Source organism: Rhyacophila brunnea, unplaced genomic scaffold (assembly GCF_057557595.1).
Source record: "Rhyacophila brunnea isolate RB1 unplaced genomic scaffold, BYU_Rbru_1.0 scaffold_4, whole genome shotgun sequence".
Classification (NCBI taxonomy): Eukaryota; Metazoa; Arthropoda; class Insecta; order Trichoptera; family Rhyacophilidae; genus Rhyacophila; species Rhyacophila brunnea.
Genome location: NW_028233068.1, coordinates 11,069,347 through 11,088,301, shown reverse-complemented (window position 1 = coordinate 11,088,301; position 18,955 = coordinate 11,069,347). Strand labels below are relative to the sequence as shown.

General features: G+C 33.7%; 1 protein-coding gene across 7 annotated transcripts in view; it reads right to left on the bottom strand.

Annotated features, from left to right (window-relative positions):
• Positions 1-18,955, bottom strand: part of fbl (pantothenate kinase 3 fbl) — a 56,349-nt gene that overhangs the window by 24,910 nt on the left and 12,484 nt on the right. The window contains exon 1 of one of the 7 annotated variants that reach the window (XM_085954052.1): positions 5,191-5,455. The exons of 5 other annotated variants lie outside the window; for them this stretch is intronic. The gene's annotated coding sequence lies outside the window, so the exon portion shown is untranslated. Of the gene's footprint in view, positions 1-5,190; positions 5,456-18,955 lie in introns of those variants that run through there. One more of the 7 variants, XM_085954055.1, reaches the window with a different exon arrangement.

Sequence of the window (18,955 nt, the reverse complement as noted above, 5' to 3'; positions counted from 1 at the left end):
ATAATATATAATATTTATATTAATATATTAATAAATAATAATAAATAATGTATTAATAATATATATGCATAATTGTAATATCGGTTCATTTCTTTATAATACTTTTTCTTAATAACTGAACTCCATACTATTCTGATTCGGTTGAGCCTGTCTCGCCCCGCAGCGTTGCTACAAGAACAATCGACGCGATACAGACTTGGCATGTTAAAAGACGCAGGGCATGGCACTGGAATGAAAGAACAGCGTAGTCGTGTGCTTGTCATTATATGTTCCGATGATGTAACGTTAAGTAGTGACCTGACTGTAGTTGACACCATCATAAAATCGTCATTAAATCTACGACAATCAACAAAGCAGTTATGATACTAATTATTTCCGCGGAGTTGTATAAATAACATACATTAAAATAATTTATTGAAGGTATAATAAACTAAGACACTATTTTAGAATGTTGGCAACTTTCTTCTCTGTGAGTACACGCCTTAAGGGTGTTGCTCTCATCCCTTCACTTTGTTACGATAACGAGTATCTTCCAAGCATAATTTTTGCAACGAGCTAATTTTTATTAACCGCTTTATTCTGTATTGAAATTATTTTTACTATTTATAAATTTCTAACTCACGTAACTCTGCCAAATAGAAAATCACACACAAATCCCAAAACAGCTGTGAATGTGGTGACTATTTGCCGTTTATTTGTAAAAGTCAGGTGAGTTATAGATTTTGAATGGTAAAAAAGACTTCATCGTTCTTCTGAGAACATTCCTAAATGACCCGGCTATGCGTCTATTCTATTATAATATGGGTGGTTCACAATAATTATGGATCCTGAGATATTTGGACCTAAAGTTAAAACTCCTTTTGTAAAATTCAGGAATGTTTTCACTGTACATACCTTAGACTATAGATACATATAGACGCCACCCGTTGCATTGCTAAATGAAGCCGCGTGCCTTGCGTTCGGTTTGTGAGCGAGCGAACGCATTCGTCTACAAATGTTCGAGACCATAGACCATTTCGCTAGTGCTTGCCCAAAGTGCTCGCACTAGACGCTCAGAATTAAAATATAATTTTCTATTTTTTTACGTTATATAGTATTTTTAAGCGGTCAAAATGCAACCATTAGATAAAGATATCCATAATTTAAGTTATTTTAAAGAAACACTAGGTCACTGATATTAAAATATATAATAAAATACAAATAAATTATCACGAACATGTATCAACTTACTTATGAAACGTAATACCATCTTCTTGCTTATCAGTACGGCTACCACATTTTAAGACAACACACAGAACCATCTTTTCTTAATTAACCAAAAATATTTACCATTGACTTTATGTTTAACACAAAAAATATCAATTTTAGCAACACGAGCTCGCAAGATGTCGACGCTATTTGAAGCGTTTCGCCCCGATTTGATGGCGATACTTTTGGAAACTGGCTTGTAGCTAGTAGACCTTTTATCTTACTCTAGCGCGTGTCGCAGAGATTGTAAGGGTGCCGAATACTTTCTCACTCGCACTCATGCATCGTTTTTGTTCAGGCCTTGGTACATACTCTTGCCATATTTTGATAGTACCTAAATGGATCAATAATTTAATTAAATAGTCGAAACATAAAGTATATTCAAGCTTTATTAAAATTAACAAATTAATGTTAGCAAATACCTCTTTATACTGCTGAAGGAACTGTCAAAATGGACAAGATTCACATTCAATTTGATGTATTATCAATACTAGTATTACCATGTATGCGGAAAATTGTAGAGCTACGATTTTAATAATAATAATATTAACACACAACATATAAATCTGTTTTATCTAGTCACTGAAACAAAAAAATCGAATTTTATGAAAATTAGACTTGATCCATGATTATTGTGTTATTTGAGTATAATTTAACAAAACAAAGAGCCCTCTATGGACTCCTATCTCCCGCCAGCCCTATCCAGTTTCCAGGCAGTATTGCCAACCCTCGTCGACAAAAACATGCCAGATGAGGTAAGAAAATAAATCCCATTCGCTGCTGACCTTTTAATTCATATTTAATTGCCACATTTAAATAACATGCTAATTATATCTAAGGGCCACCTGATGGGCAACGCACAGCATATAGAACTTGAAAAATCAATAAAAATTAAACTTTCCTCTCAAGATAAAATATAAATGTCCTATTTAGCTATATTAGTGAAAAATCAACGTTGAAATCGGAATGTTTCAGGATCGGTTGTGAGCCCTTTGTAGCATAAAACCATCTTTATTTTGAATGCATGTAAAAACTCATATTTAGTAAATTTATTTATCAAGAAAGTCCAGTGTTTTTTTTTATGAAAACTTTAAAGTTAGACGTGACGTGCAAAATCGTTAGATTTTACGCAACATGTCAGATATGATGTTTGCAAGCTTAACTACTATAAGAAAAATGTTAGATCCGGCAAGTAAAACACCAATTTATCTCATTGTGACCCGCCAGTCGCAGCTTTGCGCTTTTTGTGGGCTTGGTGACCCATTATAATGGAGATACAGTAATAGTTCACGATTCGTTTTTATTCTGTAAGTACCTATATCCCGTTTTATAAGCCTGTCCAAAAACTCTTTCAAATACTACTAACTTATTTGATTACATATAATATCATTTAAGTTGGTACCAGTGTGAATGAAAACTGATATGACTCTAGACAAACTAGCGTTCCCGCCGATACTTTGAAATTAAAAAAATCGAACCAACGTAAAATAAGAACACTGTCGAAATAAGAAAACAAAAATACTGCTATAATAAACAGATCTGAGGGTTTCGGTTCACATACTGATAAGAAAGAAAAATGTCACCAATAGAATTTCGCGCATCACTGACAAAATTATTGCAATCGTCAAGGCGTTTAATACCAATATTAATAATTATTTTTCAAGAAGAAATGATAAAATTCAATGTAATTCCTTCTCGGATGACTGCATTAAATATGTTGATAAGTAAGTGTCTTCTCAGAATTATATTTTTACATTTATTCTCCAATAATTCCGTAGACTGTGTAAACGTAAAACTAGGGTTGCCAGTTGCTAGACGTCTCGTAATTTACGGGAGTGTCACCATATTTGACCTGTCAATTTGATATACCCACTCGTATACATTGTTACATAGGACATGACAATATTTAATTTGAAACCTCTAACAAAACCGATCAAAGACATATCTGTAATAATCACCATTAGGTAGAGTTCATATTTACCGACATACCATATCAATTTTCACAGTAAACCTTTGACGAGACAGCAGACACGAATGCAATTTGCAACCGTTGTTGTATTTGATCCTAATTGAAAGGTCCTGACGGACCGAGATTTCTTTACTAGGCTGTCTCTAGTTTTCAATGCTCCTACATCGTATTTATTTTCGTCCCGTTTTTTTCGGTTACATGTAAATTGTACCTAAAACATTTCACCGTGGCACAGTTCGCCGTGAGCTTTCTTATAGGAAAGAGATGTCTGTATACTATACGGTCTCCAATTTTATTAGATTCAATATGAACATTAATTCAATTATCATAGCTGATTTTGGCAAAACTCATGAATTCAAGAATGAAAACCTAAACTAACCTAACAAAATAATCCAGTATACCGGCTATTTTCAAAATTTGATTGCTGCTGGCTTCCTATAAACCGACAAGAACCGAGTTTTATTTAGACATTCATTTTATCTCAGTACTATACGACCCAAAGAGGTTGGACAGTCTTTAATAACGACCATACAATTCCAATACAACATTTCACGGTGAATTGTGATACGGCAACGTACAAATTTCCGGACACGGATGTCATGGTGTATTTTTGATTGTTTTTTTAATAAGTATCCTAATTTTATTTTCATATTTTTAACGAAATCAAAAACCAAAGGCTGAAAAATAATATGATAAGTGACCAAGGCAAATGACCGCAACTAGTAGAAACACAAGACACATAGAGCAGAAGTCGAAACTGTTGAAGTTACGCGAATATTTGTTTTCTCAATTCCAGATCACAATGAATTAATATATAAAGGGCATTTTCCTTGGTGACATCTCAACGGACGAACAAAAGAAACAGTCTAGAAGTGAATATTGTCATTGGTCGTAAAAATTTTGCGATGTCAGTTAAATTTAAAATAATTACAAGATAAAAAGAACTTTTTATATACCTACAACGTTTTTAAATTTTCTGTTGAATCACATAAACTTAACTTGACTAGCGATCAAAAAAAATTGTACTTGATAGAAATACTGAATAATGAAATGTCATTTCATGTTGATTTCCATAGTAACGCACGTATATATTATTTAATAATTTAGTTGCTAGGACCCCCTAGCAACCAATAATGGTATCGAAATAACTTTTCATACAAAACAGAATTAACTAAAAATGAATTCAATTCTACTTAAAGATAGCTAAAAGTATTAAAAATGCATTGGCATCGTGTTCTGATATATTCTAAAAGTTTCAAATGTCTAGCTAGTCGGGAAGTTAGTTAAAAATCGATTGCAAGATTTGTACCGGACAAATGAGAATACGACCTAAGAAAAACGTTGTAAAATGGCGTGATCTGAATTTTTCCGAGAGACAAAAACTCTTTCGTCAAATCAACAGCGAAATAGAAACTACCGGAGTACCCAACAAACATAACAATATTCATGATTATTAATTAAAATAATACAATTTAAGTTATTCGCTTGTTTCTTATTTTTACATTACTCTTGCAGGATTAAAGACAAATCATTGAAACTAATAAAACCTCGATCACCGTCCCAAATCCTTCCCCGACATTTATGGCAACCCTATCGTCTGAGATGTCCCACAATTTGTAAACAATTGATTTATCAACGGTTCAACAATATTCAATAACATTTACTTCTTATCAATAATTAATGTAAATTTTGAAAATTAAATTATATATGAAATTGGTATTGTTAATTTCAGCATTATGCGAATGCGTTATCGTAATGAGTGGAAGAATCTGTGTTTTTTTTTAAATCCACTGATAAAACAGTTCAGTGCATAAAACTTTTGCAGGCGTAATTGTAGGTAATAAGATTAATAAGACATACGTAATGGCATTTAATTATTTAATGTGTATATTATATAAATATATATATAAATTCATTCAAGAGAAATCGACATATTAATTTATAACAAAAAAATAAATAATAAAACATATTACCGTAAAAAAAATCACACGATCTTCACTTCAACGCACGCAACACAGAAATTTTAAATTAAAAACACGGACACTAAAAGAAATTATCGAATTAATATTAATTAAAAAAAAAAAAAATAATAATCACTTCACTTTGCGACACGAAAATTGCACGAAAGTGATTATAATAATATACACTGTTTTATACCGCATGTATTATGTCGGCTTATGAAAGTGTAGCAAATTCAAAAAAAAAACGTCCGAACCGGTAAGTGTTCAGAAGAATACTAAATTCGTATTGGAAATGATAATAATATGATAATAATTATGTGTGTGTGTATACGTCGTCCGCTGTCAAGCGAGGTGGTGGCATGGGCACTTTGATAAACATTTTTATTAAGATAAAAAAACATAAATTCATAATACTATATTATATTAAATTAAGGCAGTGTAGAGCTCACTGTTAATCCGGCATACGAGATAACACTAAAACAATTGCACAGCAGGGCATATTATCTATGAACAGGTATACATTATACATAGATAATATTAAAACTGGATGCAACATCATACCGATCATGCCATATTATGGAAATAATCATAATAAATAATTACAAGATAAAAAGAACTTTTTTAAATACCACGTTTTTAAATTTTCTGTTGAATCATATAAACTTGACAAGTCTATGTATTAATAATTTAGGACAAGTCAACAAATCATTTTTTTGCTATTTTGCAACAAACAAATATAGAATACCGAAATGTCATTTTGATTTCCATAGTAACGCACGTATATATTAATAATTTAGTTGCTAGGACCACCCCCTTAGCAACGGATTGGATTACGGATTTCTTCCGAAATAACTTTTCATACAAAACAGAATTAACTGAAAATGAATTCAAATCTACTTAAAGATGGCTAAAAGTATTAAAAGAATTCATTGGCATCGTGTTCTGATATATTCTAAAAGTTTCAAATGTCTAGCTAGTCGGGAAGTTAGTTAAAAATCGATTGCATGATTTGTACTGGATAAACAACCACCGGACAAACAAGAATACGAGCTAAGAAAAACGTGGTTAAAATTGAGTCCTTGAGAACTACAGTGGTGTAAGTCAGGTTATTTGTGTTTTGAGGTATTAAAGTTTTCATTAAAAACAACATTGAAAATTGTTCGAAAGTCCCACCACGTTAATTCTAGATATTTATTGTTCGCAAATATTTTATTTATCTGATTTTTGGATTTTTGAGTAATTTTGTATAATTTCATCTTAGAATAGAGGTGCAAAAGACGTAAACCAGTATCATTTACGTGACATACACCATTATAACCAAAACTTACTTGACTTACAATTCAATTTGATACCATTATGAATAAAAAACGTTAGTAAGATTTTATTATAAACATGATATAGGTATTTGAAAAAGAAAAAATACAAGCATAATAAAGTTCTTAGAATTGGAAATTATACTTACTTATTACAAAATTAAAAAGGTAAAAAAATGAAATCCTAAAACTTCAAGCATTTTCCAAAGGATCTTCACTTTCCAAAATGTGGCCATTGTCACATTCTTCAGTTGAGTGTGAGGAGTTTAAATTCAATAAATATGCATTCTCTACTGGTGGAATGAAATTGGTGGAATGACACATGATTAGTATATATATATATAGTATATTAGTTTATGCACATGACTTACACCAGTCTTGTTATAAACTGATTGCAAATATATTTTTCCTCTAATTTGGAAGGCATGTAATCTATGATTTTTTTAAAGAATTTCGATGACTTGAATAGTCAGCCTAATGCATAATAATATAGCCTACCATTTTTTTTCTTTTATTTTTTTAACTGTGAATTCATGGTGGAACTGCATTGTATTGTTGCTTTTATTTAATAAAACGCAATTTTTTTTTTTGTAGTACTTATTCCACTTTTAATTAATAGATTTAGGACGAAACCGGTCCTAATCTATTAATTAAAAGTGGAATAAGTACTACAAAAAAAATGCGTTTTATTAAATAAAAACAACAATATAGCCTCCTACCAATAAATGATTTTAACTCATTTTTCGAAACTTTTGACTTACACCACTGTAGTTCTCAAAGGCTCAATTGATAATGCTGTAAGAGGAAACCGGTCGTATTATATTATAAGTTTTGAAAAATACGCATATTATTTAACAAACATAACAAAATAGCACCCGCAGTGGACAGGTGGTAAATTGTCAGCTAATTAGGAAGGCAGTGTTCTTCAACCGGTGGTCCGCGGGCTTTGCCGCCCTAAAGGGTTCGCGAGTCGGTGAGTCGGTACTCAAATAAAATTATACAAATGTAGAAAAATAAATATTTATTAAATCATACATATTATGTATACGAAGAATTTGGTTGCAAAGTACAATCATTTATTTTTAATTATTATTATTTTACCTCATTTTTTCAAATGACGGATGTTTACGTAAGTAAAAAAAACGTCTAAAAAAGGGTGTTGCTCTGTTACCCAGTGTGCGACAGGTATAACTAATTTTTTATTTAATTAAAATTGAGAAAGATTTTTTTGCTAATATGCTCGAAAATTTTTGTTTGTATGTATCGAATGTAATCATTTTTGATATATTATCATATCCGAGATTTGAAAGGTTATAGTTTGTTACCGCAGCTAAAGCTTTTTGATATAGTTATCATCACAAGATTTGAAAGGTTATGGTTTGTTATCGGAGCTAAACATTTTTAATATATCATATCACGAGATTTGAAAGGTTATGGTTTGTTATTGGAGTTTAAACATTTTTGATATCTCATTACGAGATTTGAAAGGTTATACTTACCTAGTTTGCTTTATTTGGAGATATAATTTTTCATTAAAATATTTATAATTGCTCATTGTCTTAGTAGTGGTAAGTTACAAAGTATTTGAGTTAAATATGCTTTTATACATTTCAATGATTATTGGTTGTCAATCCTTCAAAAAGTTTGTGTTTTTGATTTTAATTCGGAAATTCAGAGGTATGTCATGTGATTTAAAAAATATTTTATAATAATTACACATATTATTATAAATCCCTGTTCTGTTGAATATTCTTTAGTTGAAAATGTGCGTCAGACGAGGACGAAACCGGTCCAGATATTAAATAAAAGTGGAATAAGTACGATAAAAAATTGCGTTTTATTAAATTAATAATACAATGTTTACCCATTTACCCATTTACCCATTTACGCACGCATTTATATAGGAAGGAAATCCGGGGTTACTGGTTTCAAAGAAGGTTACCTCAATTTAATTTTTTCATCGATGACTATTTCGGTTATGGTTATAATATTATGATCATTATGATTAAAATTAAAATAGTCGAAATAGCTATTGACGACAAAATTAAATATAAGTGTTGCATACCTACCTACTACAAAACATTGGGGAATCGCTATAAAGCCTTGTAATACACATAAGACCAGTTGTTATCCGAACCTTTCGGATAAAACATGAATCTTGTGCATTTACATCATTAGGTTCAATGCAGAGTCGTTAAATGAAATTATACATGACCATCGACACGCTGTATCGACAATGTCTCGGTGAAGGCAAACTGTGGTTTACATTATGGATGATTGGTACGTATGACATAATATTATCACTATTATCAATATTATCAGTTATCGCTTAATTGCTAAACGCGTAATAATTTAGGGCAAAGCCTTGACGGGTTCAACTCCGGAGACACCTAAATGGCAGCAATAACCATATCAATCACCTATGTAGAGACTATAGAGCATAGGTGTCCAAAATTTTGACTTCGCCCGACCACTTTGAGTGAAGAGGAATAATTGTTTCCGTCCAGTTTTCAGACTAAATAAAATAAATCTTAAGTAATCAAGTGTAATAGCGCCTGTACACGTGCATGGATTTACCGGCAGCAATAGTGCCTATCATGACAATAACTGTTTACGCGTAAAAGTGCTGAGTGTCTCTCCAATCTTATTCTTCAAGAGTAAGCGAGACGCGATGTTGTCATTTTATGGTACTATTTAACAGGTAGTGAAAATCGGTTAACCTCAAAATGAGTACAGTTCGTTTTTTGCCGGCAGGTTCACCACTATCGTTCTACTGCACAGGCGCAGATCGAAAAAATCCCTGCTGTCGCATGATAATTCAGAAGCTTCCAAACTTTTTTGATTCATCCATGCAAGCTTGCAACTGCAGGATAATAATACATGTTCGCCCATACATTATCTTGTTATGGCCGCGATAATACTTATTTTATTGGTATTAAGCTATATTGTATAATTATTTATGTCAAAAAATCTTCAGTACGATCAACTTTTCTATTAAAAATTTTAAATTCCGTCCAGAATCCAAGTCAAGAGCTTTTTTAGGTTATATAAATATATTCTGAAAACACGATAGGTAGTGATAGGTATGGGTTTATGTAGGGTGTTGATTTATACTTTTACACTTATTGAAAACACTGATTCAGGGACATTACGTAAGTATATTTCGCTTGACAGGAAACAATTAATTATTAATAACATTTGTAATCGTAGGCTTTGGCGTATTTATCGTATTTAGAGGCGACGTAAGGGCTCAACAAGGGTAGGTAGCCGACTGACCGTACCCACTTCTTGACCCTCAGTCCGCCCAGAAACAGATAACGGTAACTTTGTGTTTCTTTGGCTGTGCGTGCATCTTGGTCTAGCTTCGACTCGTTTACAGTTACAATAATATGATCATTATATTCTCAACTCTGTCGATTGGAGGATTGTTGATAGGGGATTTAGGCATTATGATATTTGGTAACAGTAGGTACTGGTACTTCTCTGTCAAAAAGAAAGTCGTCAGCTGAATGCAGAACTGTGCTAACTTAGATACCTACATCATTCTAACACACATTTAAAATATTTTAGAAGGGAGGTCTTTGAAACAACCTACTTAAGTTATCTATTATTTATACAGATAAAATGTATACCTATCATATTTTAGTAGGACTATTGATGAAAATAATGATGCATACATGTGGCAATATGTTTTGCTTTTGTATAATAGGTGTATGCCTAAAATATTATTTCATAAGCTTGCCAACTAGGCATCTTTAAGATAATCCTGGGGCGGAGAAATCGTTATTAATTATTAATTTACATTACATTTCACAGCTCTAATAAGAATGATTTTGTCACGATCACATCTCCTTTTTTAGATTTATTCAGTAGGGCGATTGAGTATTGTTTTTTTTTTCATAAATCAATATTTTCGCTCCAATACCAACCATATCCACCCCCCCCCCCCCCAACACCTACGTCCTACAGAGTTACATTATACATTTATTTAGTTATATATACCTACACATTATTACTACAATAGCTGGTCGCGACACGAAAAAGGTTGGGAGCCAGGTATACTATAGCTGCGCCGACATAAGAAAGCGTAATTTAAACATAGACAAGTAAATCTTATTTGCCTAGTCAAAATTAACAAAGATGGACAAATCTGAAACATATTTAATTTAGAAAGTTAATACTTAAAAAGACCTATATTAACATAACCTGGCAAAAATTATGCTCTCACTGTCGTACGTTTTCTTACGTCGGTGGTGTTTTTAATCTCGAATTTATTTCTGATTTAAACATACATATTATTATATTTACACTTTATTCACATCAATCATTATCCTTATGTGTTTATTTCAATGTCAGGTATAAATTAACATAAACGTCACACATCAGTCATGAAAAATAATAAAAATATACCTATATTCGTTATGTTATCATGGTATAGATGGCACTTGGTTGTTATTATTAGTTATTAATTCTTATTTACACGGCGGTGTTTATGTCAGTTTGTGTTTATAATTATTACACTTTATTTATGGGCAACAAAAAACTGTCAATATTAGTATCTAAGTATACAACACATACCGTAGCGTAGGTATGGTGCATTGGTATCCACAACTTTTTTTAACTAATGAAAATTTGACCGTGATCTACTTAGGAAAATGCGTGGGAAAAAGAAATATTGTAGAAAATCAAAACAACATGACTATTTTTAGAGACATTTTCAATGTCGGGCTAATTCCGCTGGAGGCACAAGACGTCAACAGGTGTTACAGGTGACACAGCATCGCAAGGGAATTTCCTCATGCTGTTAGGAAAGAAGTAGTGAAAATTTTAGTTTTTTTTTAATATTTATATACCTACATTATATTTCGAACATCTTAGATCTCTTATAGAATTAGTTTTTATACAACGTTCATTTGGTCACGCTCATAATGTACCCTGGTCTGTACTAGGTAAAGGTAAGTGTACCTTTAAATGAGGCTGATTTTCCAGTCACGCTGAACGTCTGCGCTGTCGATGATCGCTGGAAAATTAGCCTAAGCACCGCCATCTTTAGATAAATAAAGCCTGAGCATAACTTTTTGCACAAGCAACGAGTGGTCCACTGTTCAGCTGTCAAAATCAGATCCCAGATTACTTGACATATTTATTGATTCGCCCTTTCTTGTTTCAAATTGAATTATAAAAAAATCTTAAATCAAATATAATATTAACTATCAGTGTTATTTATAAATAGTATACATTCCTGTTATTCGTCAGCTGTCAAAGTCAGACTAGTCCTTCACACAAAAACCGGTGGTAATATCGATTTTCACATTGACAAACGTCCTAGTGTATTATGATATTATTATACACAGAAGAAGTTTACTTACTTTGATCGTCACTTCCAATTATTAATAACACAGAACCACTAAATCAGGTGAACTCCAAGGTCTCCAAGATACGTTAAAATAATCTGAAAGAAATCTGAAACTAAGAATACTCCGAAAAGTGAACACGACAGACGCGTCAGTATGAGCACTCTATAGATAATGACAGGCAATGACAGGTCATCCATAGACAACGGGAGGGGCGGAAAGGTAGGACCAGTCGTGAATGTATAGGCTTTCTCTTCAGTCGGCAATGGCCGAAGACCTAAAACGCCCCCCAGACATTCTGCACTGTTTGCTCTACATTTTCGTGTCCGGAAACTTGTACGTATGCAGTTCGGCGAAGCACACTTCACCGTGAAATGTTGTATCGGAAATATATGGCCGTATATTAAAGACCGTCCAACCTCTTTGGGTCGTATAGTATCTACTGATATAAAATTAATGTCTAAATAAAACACGTTTCTTGTCGGTTTACACTGTACAGGAAGCCAGCAGCAAACAAATTTTGAAAATAACCGATCTACTTACTGGATTATTTGTTAGGTTAGGTTAGGTTAGGTTAGGTTAGGTTTTCATTCTTGAATTTATGAATTTTTCCAAAATCAGCCATGAAAATTGAATTAATGTTCATATTGAATCTAATACGATTGGAGACCGTATGGTATACGGTCATCTCTTTCCGATAGAAACGGCGAACTGTGCCACGGTGAAATGTTTTACGTACACCTCACACGATCCTCACGAACAAATTGGGCGGTCTGGAGGCAAACGTTTCGATTTTTCAGTCGATCCCTGCTTCCTGAACAGAATGCATGGTAAAGGAAGGATAGATTCTTCAGGCATTGCAGCCACACCGAAATCACTTTGGAACGGTGTTGGTGTCATTTGAAAGTAACGATAGCAAAACTGATAAATTAGTCGCCTACACAGGGCTGCTAGAAGTATCTGTCACCATTCTACCATAATATCTCATTTTGATCTAAAAACTAAATATTTGAGTACCCGCATGTAGCGGCTGTAGCTATTGACTGTAAAATTAGAGCTAAAAAGGGTAATGAGAGGGTAAAGGGTAGTGCTATATACAATCTTTGAATGCAATACGGAAACCTGCAACAAATGAACATTTTCGATTGCATATTTCGTTCAAATTACTGCCATTTATTATTATTATTATTAATTATAATAGTGCAATTGATGTTTTCTATGTAAATATTTATAGTGTATTTTCCAAGTTTTTTCCCATTAAGAAGTCTTCGGGTACTTCGCGCAGCTACCCTAAATGGTTCACTCATAGCATTATTAAATCCATTGACTTGAAAGCCATCTGTCATAAACGATGGAAGCGCTCGAAGTGTCTGAATGATTATGGTGCTTTCTCCGATATGCGCAGAAGAGTTCATCGCGCCATTGACGCTGCTCACAAAGCGTACATTGAGAAAATTTCCTTGAATTTAACCTCAGACCCGAAAACTTTTTGGACGTATGTTAGGAGCTTACGTAACTCTTCTGCACAGCTATCGTCTATGTCTTTTGGGGGTAGTGTATTGAATGGCTATAAATCCATCGCTGACGGTTTTGCTGAATATTTTAGGTCAGTTTATTCCACGATTCCACCAAAACTTCAACCTCAACCTGAATACTTTTCGTCTTCTTGGCCCATACTAAATATTGGTCCTCTGGATGAGTCAGATATGAAATATGCTTTTTCTAGACTATATCCGAAATCCTCAGTAGGTCCAGATGGCATTCCTCCATGGCTATTAAAAGGATGCAAAAAACTTTTAAGCGATCCTTTGTTGTATATTTTCAATATATGTTTAAGTAAATCTACCTTCCCTGAATGTTGGAGCTTAACTCGTATACGACCGGTGTATAAAAATGGCTCGGTATCTGAAATAACTAACTTCCGACCAGTGGCTGTTCTCTCTGCACCGGTCAAACTATTTGAGTCCATTTTACATAAATATATATATATACACATGTGGATGGTCATCTCACTGACGCTCAACATGGTTTTCGATCTACTCGATCAACAGTTACCAACCTCGTGGAGTACACTGAATACATATCTCGTTCACTAGACAATCATTGTCAAGTTGATGCAATTTATACGGATATGTCAAAGGCTTTCGATCGAGTTGATCATGATATTCTTTTAACTAAACTGAGTGCAGTAGGCGGATCTATTAATTTTGTAAATTTTTTCAAATCTTATTTTTCGCATCGTTGTCAATATGTCGAGTACGCTGGGTGTGCATCTGAAGTCTTTCAAACTCTTTCAGGTGTTCCCCAAGGATCAAATCTTGGACCAATTATGTTCCTCATATTTGTCAATGATATAGTTAAAGCCATGGATGGAGTAGAATTTTTACTTTTTGCGGATGATTTGAAATTATATGCACCGATTCGCAATGAGTTGGACTGTTGCATGTTACAGAGAAATCTCTGTTCAATTGAAAGTTGGTCAAAAAAGAATAAATTAGAATTTAATACTGACAAATGCTTTTGTATTACTTTTTCTAGGTCAAGAACTCCGATTAAATACAATTATATTATGTCAAAAAATTCTTTAAAACGTCAATCTGAGGCGAAAGATCTTGGGATAATTTTTGATTCTTCATTATCCTTTCACTCGCATATAACTTCCACGGCTCTACGTGCGAGTAAGCTTCTAGGATTCATCATGCGACAATCCAAACCATTCAAGAATCCTAATGTATTACGTACAGTACACTCTACGTCTCATTAGTGCGTAGCATTCTTGAATATGGGTCGATTATCTGGTGTCCTTATGAGGTTTCCTATAAGCTTATTTTAGAACGCGTCCAGAAGAAATTTCTTCGATGTCTTTATTTTAAAACATTTAACTATTTTCCTTTCGATAATTCGTCAGATGATTATTTTCCGACTGCCTTTCTACAAGGCATGCTTACTTTTCACTCTCTTGAATCTCGACGGTCTCTTCTGCTGTTGAAACACTTTTGCCTGTTATCGCGAGGGATGGTTTCCAATCCTGGTGTCCTAATGAATTTGAATTTCCATGCGCCTATCAATTACCTACGTGGTCGCAGTCATGATTTATTCTGGATTGGAACCGTTTCCTCGTGTCAAGCCTATCAGGCACCATTAGCGAGGGGTGCAAGACTAGTAAATGCGCTCCCTAAAGACATAGACATTTTCAATAATGTACTTTGCATTTTATTTTTGAAACTGTATTTTTCTGTATAAAATTGTATATTTTCCGTTCTCAAAAATTATATTTTTCTGTATTAAATTATACTTAAGTATGTTTTGATTATTTTTTTTTGTTATTATTATTGTTATTATATATATATTTCTTTTTCTATATTCTCTTCTCTCTTGTGAGGGTAATGTTTGACTTATAATGTAAATCTCATGTTGTGTACGTCTTGAATTTAGATTTGTTATGTCCACAATGTTTTGTATTCTTAAATAAATAAATAAATAAATCATTTTCTATAAACGGTAAAACTATAATATTGCATTCGAAGTATAAGCAATAACAGCGTCGAAGGGTGGAGGTGAGCTGATTGAGATCCGTCATAAATAGTGAACATTAATCTTTGTCAGTCATACATATTTGTTTTCATTGAACTAAAAATAAGTACAATTTACAGATAGATGGTGTTGGTTGGTTTTTTAAATTCATTAAAACCCTGCGGAACCAAACCATAATTGATAATAGTCAAAAAATACTCGTCTATCTATAAATATCTAAAATTATGCATTAAATCATACATAATTTTGGATATTTTATAGATAGAATCATTTTTTTTATCTTTTGTAGTTTGGTTAGGCAGGGCTTAATGAATTTAAAAAAAAATAAGCAACATGTGTAAAATGTATTTCTAATTCAACGAAAACAAATAAATATGAATGAAAAAGTGTACACAATTTTGTCAGATCGTCCAAAATATACCTAGGTACCAAAACTATTATGGTTTGGTTGAGACAGGATTTAATTGATTTTTAAAAACTAACCAACACCATCTGTAAATTGTTGCCTTAGTTCAATAACAACAAATACTTATGACTAACAAAGTTGAATGTGCACTATTTATATCAGATCTTAACAGCCTACCTCCACCCTTCGCCACTGAGCAATAACTATCACTACAATCAAAATTCACAGTTTCGTGTAACGGCCTGATTATATTAGGCGTTGGTTCGGTGCGAGAAAATAGTGACATTGTCCATACCGAAATACCTACACGCGCTGCGGGAAACAGCAGAAACGCAGCGTTTTTGCCGTTTCCGTAATTCCCCGCCCGGTGTGGCCAGACCGTGAGAATTTTTAATTAATCACTATTACAACGATTGCGTACATATTAAAAAAAACTAAACATCATTGAGAATTATCTGCATAACGAAACAGATGCATTACTTAACACAGTAAAATGTATTAGCAAGACGTTTACCACACTACCACGAGTTTCATTAACGTCCAATGTCAAGGCAGATAATAGGTACACGCATAGACAATTTGTAGCCACGGAAATGGCACAAGGAAGAAGAAGATGTTTGATAAGGAGATGTCAGCAACTAGCTACTTATTTCTTTATAGTATTGAAAAAGATAAAGCGTTGAAAGACTGGGGACCTTTGGACCTCATTGCCGACCTTAACCTCCGGTTTATTATTAATAGGACATAAACATACGTCGTTTAATAGAATGCGCATTATACTGTGTACGAAACGCTCGCTAGACTTCGTCGCGGAGCGTCACGTCGGTTATCGAGATCGAGCCCGCAAGATTAAGTCATTTTGACAGACGACGCCGATGAGTTTGAAATAAGAAGAAATACGTCTTGGTACAAGTTGGTTTATAGCAGGGGTAGTCAACCATTGTATACCTACCGCCCACTTTTGTATCTTTGTTAGTGTAAAATTTTCAAACCTCCCACCGGTCCCACAGTAATGGTGATTTATAAAATAGGGAAGTAATGTATTGTGTTCGTCAAAATAACGTACATAATATGCCATCCATAAAGCATTATTATTTGCAATGGTATACTCGTCCAATTGCATGGAAAATGGAGAGTTTTGGAGAATACTTAATACGTTTTTTTCAACATTAACTGCCATTTCTTCAATTCGTCGCTTTACTAATTACTATCGCTTAGGGGCAACATTTTTAAAATTTCAAGTATATTCTGATCATCGAACAAGCTAACAAGCAGGTTGTAAACACTCTACCGAGAAAAGTTGAAAGCCGGTCAACTTTACACGCTACACGCCGGCGTGTGGGCCTACTGCGTCTGCGCAGTAGAGCGCAGTAGCAACCTCCCGGTAAAAAAACGAACTACGTTCTGTCAAAATAGTCGCTGGCTTGTGGGTTCTCAGCGAATGGAAAGTGTTGTGTGTAATCATCAAATCGCAGTAGCTGAAACAGCTCGTAAAGAAGCACAATGTAATTGACGCTTTACTGCTGAGATAAATTCTTTTATAGAGGGTATTATTATAGTTTCTCTAATATTATAGCTTTTACCACTTTTTGCAATTAATTGTGAAATACGATAAGAAATGTTCATAATGAAAATGTTTTTAAAACCCCTACCGCCCACCATGAAATCTGGGACGTCCAAAAGTGAGCGGCAGGGACCAGGTTGACTACCCCTGGTTTACAGGAAGCCAGGCGGGATCCGCGCTAATTTTCATAGCCGACTCTGGCAAAATTCATGAATTCAAGAATGAAAACCTAACCTAACCTAACAAATAATCCAGAATATCGGCTGTTTTCAAAATTTGTTTTCCGCTGTCTTCCTGAAAAACGACAAGAACCGAAATACTATTCTTTATTAAATTCGCTGATTCGATTTACATTTGCTGTTGGTTGGGGATGCTGTTTGCAGAGATGAATTTACCGTAGGGTTAATTGGTAGGGAGTCCCGGGGACCGAAAAATAAATTAAAGGCAAATCCATGAAAACATCTTAAGTCAGAAGCGAGCCAAGCGGGAGTGTTAGGGATGCGAAAATCCGGGAAAAAAAAACATTTTTAATGATATTGTTAAGCTTCCGCGATACTACATCGAGTCTCAACTGATGACGATATTAATATTTCATCACATGCCATATTATGTATCTCTCACAGGGTGGAAGTTGTATTACCAGATTTTATTTTATTTACGAGAAATCGATGTTATACACTTGCTCAACACGTCAGTTGTACCTATACAGCATGTGAATTTTTCAGACCCGGGACCCACGAAATTATAGGCCGACACGTTACCCGCTCGGCTACCGTGGGTTTACAAATTCTATTTTATATGCAGTCTGCTAAATAAAGGTTTATATCATTATTTAATCCCCCCCCCCCCTATTCATTGCAACTTTTAATAATGACTGTGATTTAGTAAAACCACTGGATTCTTTAACCAATTGCCGTTTTCCAGACCCGGGGATTCGAGCCCGGGACCCACGACATTATAAGCCTGTCGCGTGGGCCATCGTGGTAAATTTACGGTTAATATTAAATCATCTATTTTTTTGTGAATCATGTTTTCTTCAAATAATTGAATGCTTTCTCCCACAGGACATTTTCTGCATCCGACAGTGATAATATTATGCAGGATTGATGGATGGTGGAGTTGGTTTGATTTTCTATTTATATAATATGATTTGGAACCTACCATAAAATGACAACATCGCGTCTCGCTTACTCTTGAAGAATGAGATTGGAGAGACAGTCAGCACTTTTACGTGTAAACAGTTATTGTCACGATATTTTAAAATACGCACTATTGCTGCCAGTAAATCCATGCACGTGTTCAGACGCTATTACTTAACAATGTACGCAATTATTGTGGTGATTTTATAACACGTCAATAAAATGTCTGCAATTTTGACATAAATAAAACAATATAATAGTTACACTATTATCTCTTGCGTATTACGTGTTGAGTCAAGAGGTTCAACCTTATAAACATCGACGATGATTTACTGACATTCATTATGATTTATGAGCAAGCTGAAATACGAAATATCACATCGATTTCAACAATAGTATGATTAATTTGAAAGACACATAAATATATTTCAGTGAATATAAAATGTATGTCGAACAAGAACTTCATT